Below are 7,538 nucleotides of genomic sequence, written 5' to 3' on the forward strand. Positions count from 1 at the left end.
GTAGATATAGACTGTACGGGCTCCTGTCAGGTATATATTATTGTAGATACAGACTGTACGGGCTCCTGTCAGGTATATATTATTGTAGATACAGACTGTATGGGCTCCTGTCAGGTATATATTATTGTAGATATAGACTGTACGGGCTCCTGTCAGGTATATATTATTGTAGATACAGACTGTACGAGCTCCTGTCAGGTATATATTATTGTAGATATAGACTGTACGGGCTCCTGTCAGGTATATATTATTGTAGATATAGACTGTACCTACTCCTGTCAGATATATATTATTGTAGATACAGACTGTACGGGCTCCTGTCAGGTATACATTATTGTAGATATAGACTGTACGTGCTCCTGTCAGGTATATATTATTGTAGATATAGACTGTACGGGCTCCTGTCAGATATATATTATTGTAGATATAGACTGTACAGGCTCCTGTCAGGTATATATTATTGTAGATATAGACTGTATGGGCTCCTTCCTGGTTCCCTGACTGCAGCCCATACACTCTAGCCGGCTCATTACTGAAGATGCTAGTTTTATGGGCTCCTTGCTGGTATATATTATTGTAGATATGGACTGTACAGACTCCTTTCTGGCATATATTATTGTAGATACTGACTGTACGGGCTCCTGTCAGGTATATATTATTGTAGATATAGACTGTATGGGCTCCTGTCAGGTATATATTATTGTAGATATAGACTGTACTGGCTCCTGTCAGGTATATATTATTGTAGATATAGACTGTACGTGCTCCTGTCAGGTATATATTATTGTAGATATAGACTGTACGGGCTCCTGTCAGGTATATATTACTGTAGATACAGACTGTACAGGCTCCTGTCAGGTATATATTATTGTAGATACAGACTGTACGGACTCCTGTCAGGTATATATTATTGTAGATATAGACTGTACGTGCTCCTGTCAGGTATATATTATTGTAGATATAGACTGTACGGGCTCCTGTCAGGTATATATTATTGTAGATATAGACTGTACGGGCTCCTGTCAGATATATATTATTGTAGATATAGACTGTACAGGCTCCTGTCAGGTATATATTATTGTAGATATAGACTGTACAGACTCCTTTCAGGCATATATTATTGTAGATATAGACTGTACGGGCTCCTGTCAGGTATATATTACTGTAGATATACTGTAGACTGTACGGGCTCCTGTCAGGTATATATTACTGTAGATATACTGTAGACTGTACGGGCTCCTGTCAGGTATATATAAGTGATGATATCAGAATGTATGGGCTCCTATCAGGTATATATATATCATTGACGGTATCAGAATGTGTGGGCTCCTGTCAGGTGTATATTAGTGATAATATCAGAATGTATGGGCCTCTGTGAGGTATATATTACAGTAGTGATGATATCAGAATGTGTGGGCTCCTGTCAGGTATATATTAGTGATGGTATCAGAATGCATGGGCCCCTGTCAGGTATATATTACTGATAATATCAGAATGTATGGGCCCTGTCAGGTATATATATTAGTGATGATATCAGAATGTATGGGCCCATGTCAGGTATATATTAGTGATGGTATCAGAATGTATGGGCCCTGTCAGGTATATATTAGTGATATCAGAATGTATGGGCCCTGTCAGGTATATATATTAGTGATGATATCAGAATGTATGGGCTCCTGTCAGGTATATATTAGTGATGATATCAGAATGTATGGGCCCCTGTCAGGTATATATTACTGATGATATCAGAATATATGGGCTCCTGTCAGGTATATATATTAGTGATGATATCAGAATGTATGGGCCCATGTCAGGTATATATTAGTGATGGTATCAGAATGCATGGGCCCCTGTCAGGTATATATTACTGATAATATCAGAATGTATGGGCCCTGTCAGGTATATATTAGTGATATCAGAATGTATGGGCCCTGTCAGGTATATATATTAGTGATATCAGAATGTATGGGCCCTGTCAGGTATATATATTAGTGATGATATCAGAATGTATGGGCCCATGTCAGGTATATATTAGTGATGGTATCAGAATGCATGGGCCCCTGTCAGGTATATATTACTGATAATATCAGAATGTATGGGCCCTGTCAGGTATATATTAGTGATATCAGAATGTATGGGCCCTGTCAGGTATATATATTAGTGATATCAGAATGTATGGGCCCCGTCAGGTATATATATTAGTGATGATATCAGAATGTATGGGCCCCGTCAGGTATATATTAGTGATGATATCAGAATGTATGGGCTCCTGTCAGGCATATATTATTGTAGATACAGACTGTACGGGCTCCTGTCAGGTATATATTATTGTAGATATAGACTGTACGGGCTTCTGTCAGGTATATATTATTGTAGATATAGACTGTACGGGCTCCTGTCAGGTATATATTATTGTAGATATAGACTGTATGGGCTCCTGTCAGGTATATATTATTGTAGATATAGACTGTATGGGCTCCTGTCAGGTATATATTAGTGATGATATCAGAATGTATGGGCCCCTGTCAGGTATATATTAGTGATGATATCAGAATGTATGGGCTCCTGTCAGGTATATATTATTGTAGATACAGACTGTATGGGCTCCTGTCAGGTATATATTATTGTAGATATAGACTGTATGGGCTCCTGTCAGGTATATATTAGTGATGATATCAGAATGTATGGGCCCCTGTCAGGTATATATTAGTGATGATATCAGAATGTATGGGCCCCTGTCAGGTATATATTAGTGATGATATCAGAATGTATGGGCTCCTGTCAGGTATATATTATTGTAGATATAGACTGTATGGGCCCCTGTCAGGTATATATATTAGTGATGATATCAGAATGTATGGGCCCCTGTCAGGTATATATTATTGTAGATATAGACTGTATGGGCCCCGTCAGGTATATATATTAGTGATATCAGAATGTATGGGCCCCGTCAGGTATATATTAGTGATGATATCAGAATGTATGGGCCCCGTCAGGTATATATATTAGTGATGATATCAGAATGTATGGGCTCCTGTCAGGTATATATTATTGTAGATATAGACTGTGCGGACTCCTGTCAGGTATATATGCTGCGATTGTTCTCGTATGCTGATTTGGCATGAAAAAATAATCACAGATGTGATCTGCCCCATAGATTAACACTGGTCCGAGTGCCATGCGATGCTTTCTCACATAGCGCTCGTCCGTATTCTACGCTAGTGTGACCCCGGCCTTAAACTTATGAAGCGACACAGACCACCTGCAGTTCAGCCACCATCAATATTTAAATTACAAGTTTTTCACCATCCAAAAAAATGCTAATTTTAACCTAGTTCCATAGGTTTCTTAAAGGGAACCTGTCACCAGGTTTTCCCCATATATAGTACCACCAGCACCTATATGGCCTTATACACACCCTTCTAGAGTGCTGTACCGTATATACTTGCGTATAAGCCGAAATTTTTGGGGGCAGAAAGAGACCCTCTCGGCTTATACTCGAGTCATTGTCGGCGGGGAAGCGGCGGCTGTCACATACTCACCTGCTCCTGGCACGGTCCCTGCATGTCCGATGGTCTCCGGGCAGCTCTTCCTGTGTTTAGCGGTCACGTGGTTCTGCTCATTAATGAATATGGACGCATAATGGTTAAGGCTATGTGCGCACGTTGCAGATTTGCTTGAGGAAATGTCTGCATGGTTAGTGCGTCTCTTAGCAGAAAACGCAGTGGAAATTCTGTACTTTTTTATGCGGATTTGATGCGTTTCTGTAAATCGTGAGCGCTAAATAAAGATATATTAAAAAAAATAAAAATAAATAAAGGAATTTGATGCATTTCCTTATTCAAACTCTTCACGAGATACCCTCATTAATATTAACTAAAGACACACACACACCCATGTAGGAGCATTAACATAATTAACCTACATATGCTGTAAAAAAAAACAACTAAGAAACCTGCGTGAAATGCAAAATGTTTATTTTTCAAAAAATAAAGCCTGCATGGGCTCCCGCATAATTTTCATAACCAGCAGTGGGAAAGCTGACAGCTGATGTTACTATTCTGGAAAGGAGCCAATAACCATAAAGGTTCCCAGGCTATTAATATCAGCTCACAGCTGTTTGCTTAGCCTTTACTGGCTATTTTACAGGGGGACACAAAATATTGACATAAAATCCAACCAGCAAATGCTAGGCAGACAGCTGTAGGCTGATATTTATAGCCTGTGAAGAGGCCATGGATATTGGCAGCCCCACAGGCTAAAAACCATCAGCTCTCAGCCGTCGCAGAAATGGCGCATCTTATAGATGTGCCAATTCTGGCACTTAGCCTCGCTCTTCCCACTTGCCCTGTAGCAGAGGGGTTCATAATTGTGCGGTTGATGTCACCTTTTTATTGTCAAGTAACATCAAGCCCACAGGTTAGTAATGGAGAGGCATCTATCAGACATCTCTCCATTACTAAGCTGGCCTAATGTCACCTTACAATACAAAGGTGAAATTAACCCCTTATTACCCCATATGCCACCGCTACAGGGCAGTGAGAAGACAGAGGCTGAGTGCCAGAATTGGCGCATCTTACAGATGCACCTTTTCTGGGGTGGCAATAACCATGGTCCCTCTCTAGGCTATAATATCTGTCCTCAGTCACTGGCTTTCCCTCTGTGGCACAGAAAACTGTGCGGGAGCCCACGCCAGTTTTTTCAGTGAAAACATTATTAAATACATACAGGCCCCAAATTTTACACACACACACACACACACACTACTAACCGTATAACCCTACGTTCACATTTGCGGTGTGCGCCGCAGCGTCGCCGCCGCAACGCACAGCGCAAATGTGAACACATGCACAACGCTGCTTTTTGCGCCGCATGCGTCCTTTTTTCCATTGATTTTGGACGCAGCAAAAATGCAACTTGCTGCGTCCTCTGCGCCCCGACGCGGGCGCCGCAGGGACGCATGCGGCGCAAAAAGCAAGTGCACCGCATGTCCATGCGCCCCCATGTTAAATATAGGGGCGCATGATGCATGCGGCGCCGCTGCGGTGCCCGACGCTGCGGCGCTAGCCGCGAATGTGAACGTAGCCTTAGTCACTGACCTATATAAGTCTAACTGTTCTGCAATGGTTTACTGTATGTAAACCATGTCTCCTATCCTGTCAGCCTCTGCAATGATTTAACAGAAGCCGACAAATTAACTATCAGCTATTCCGCTGTCCGTGTGATATATTATATATATACACATATACACACACACACATACATACACACACCTCATTTAAAGATTTTTATGTATTTTCATGACTATGAAAACTGTACATTCACACTGAAGGCATCAAAACTATGTGGAATTATATACTTAATAAAAGTGTAAGGCAACTGAAAATGTCTTATATTCTAGGTTTTTCAAAGTAGCCACCTTTTGCTTTGATGACTGCTTTGCACACTCTTGGCAGTCTCTTGATGAGCTTCAAGAGGTAGTCACTGGGAATGGTCTTCCAACAATCTTGAAGGAGTTCCCAGAGATGCTTAGCACTTGTTGGCCCTTTTGCCTTCACTCTGTGGTCCAGCTCACCCCAAACCATCTCGATTGGGTTCAGGTCTGGTGACTGTGGTGGCCAGGTCATCTGGCGTAGCACCCCATCACTCTCCTTCTTGGTCAAATAGCCCTTACACAGCCTGGAGGTGTGTTTGGGGTCATTGTCCTGTTGAAAAATAAATGATGGTCCAACTAAAAGCAAACCGGATGGTATAGCATGTCGCTGCAAGATGCTGTGGTAGCCATGCTGGTTCAGTATGCCTTCAATTTTGAATAAATCCCCAACAGTGTCACCAGCAAAGCCCCCCACACCATCACACCTCCTCCTCCATGCTTCACGGTGGAAACCAGGCATTTAGAGTCCATCCGTTCACCTTTTCTGTGTACAAAGACACGGTGGTTGGAACCAAAGATCTAAAATTCGGACTCATCTGACCAAAGCACAGGTTTCCACTGGTCTAATGTCCATTCCTTGCGTTATTTAGCCCAAACAAGTCTCTTCTGCTTGTTGCCTGTCCTTAGCAGTGGTTTCCTAGCAGCTATTTTACCATGAAGGCCTGCTGCACAAAGTCTCCTCTTAAGGGCTTGTTTCCATTTGCGAGAAACACGTCCGTATCTTGCATGTGGAAACCAAGCTGTAGCACCGGCACTCCAGAGCGGAGCATGCAGCCGCATAGGAACACATGGAGCTGCACGCTTTGCTCCAAAGTGCCGGCGCCACAGCTTGGTTTCCACATGCGAGATACGGATGTGTTTCTCGCAAATGGAAACAAGCCCTAACAGTTGTTGTAGAGATGTGTCTGCTGCTAGAACTCTGTGTGGCATTGACCTGGTCTCTAATCTGAGCTGCTGTTAACCTGCGATTTCTGAGGCTGGTGACTCGGATAAACTTATCCTCAGAAGCAGAGGTGACTCTTGGTATTCCTTTCCTGGGGCGGTCCTCATGTGAGCCAGTTTCTTAGTAGCGCTTGGTGGTTTTTGCCACTGCACTTGGGGACACTTTCAGTTTTCCCAATTTTTCGGACTGACTGATCTTCATTTCTTAAAGTAATGATGGCCACTCGTTTTTCTTTACTTAGAATTTGTATTATGGCAGGGAAAAAAGCAGCTAACAGTCTATTCAGTAGGACTATCAGCTGTGTATCCACCAGACTTCTGCACAACACAACTGATGGTCCCAAACCCATTTATAAGGCAAGAAATCCCACTTATTAAACCTGACAGGGCACACCTGTGAAGTGAAAATCATTCCAAGTGACTACCTCTTGCAGCTCATAAAGAGAATGCCAAGAGTGTGCAAAGCAGTCATCAAAGAAAAAGGTGGCTACTTTGAAGAACCTAGAATATAAGACATAACAAAAAAGTGTGAAACTGAAATTAAGTATATAATTCCACATGTGTTAATTCATAGTTTTGATGCCTTCAGTGTGAATATACAATTTTCAGTCATGAAATACAGAAAAATCTTTAAATGAGGTGTGTCCAAACTTTTGGTCTGTAGTGTATCTCTTTAGATTTTATATACACCTATACTGTGTGTATATGTCTATTCTATTGTAACCTGTCAGTGTGATTTTACTGTACACTGCACCTGAATTGTCGGCCTTTCAAAGGACACCGTTGCGTATTTCTCGCAAGTCACACTGAAGGCCCGTGTGGTGTGAGTTTTTCTTGCACAAATAGACTTTCATTGGCGAGTCTCGGCTGATATACGGTGCAAATCACAGCATACTGCAATTTCACTCGCACATATACGGCCGTGAAAAAAAAAGTGATGGGAGATTAACATTGGTTCGAGTGCTATGCGATTTTTTTCTCTCATAGCACTCGTCCGTATTCCTCTCTAGTGTGACTCCGGCCTTAAAGGGAAAATCATTAAAAATTTATATTTTTTAAAATTTGTAAAATTTCTGATTTTTTACAAAATAAATCAAAACATATCAACTCAAGTTTACCATTATCATAAAGCCTAATATAACATGAAAAAAAAAAATTAATC

Source organism: Ranitomeya variabilis, chromosome 3, assembly GCF_051348905.1.
Source record: "Ranitomeya variabilis isolate aRanVar5 chromosome 3, aRanVar5.hap1, whole genome shotgun sequence".
Classification (NCBI taxonomy): Eukaryota; Metazoa; Chordata; class Amphibia; order Anura; family Dendrobatidae; genus Ranitomeya; species Ranitomeya variabilis.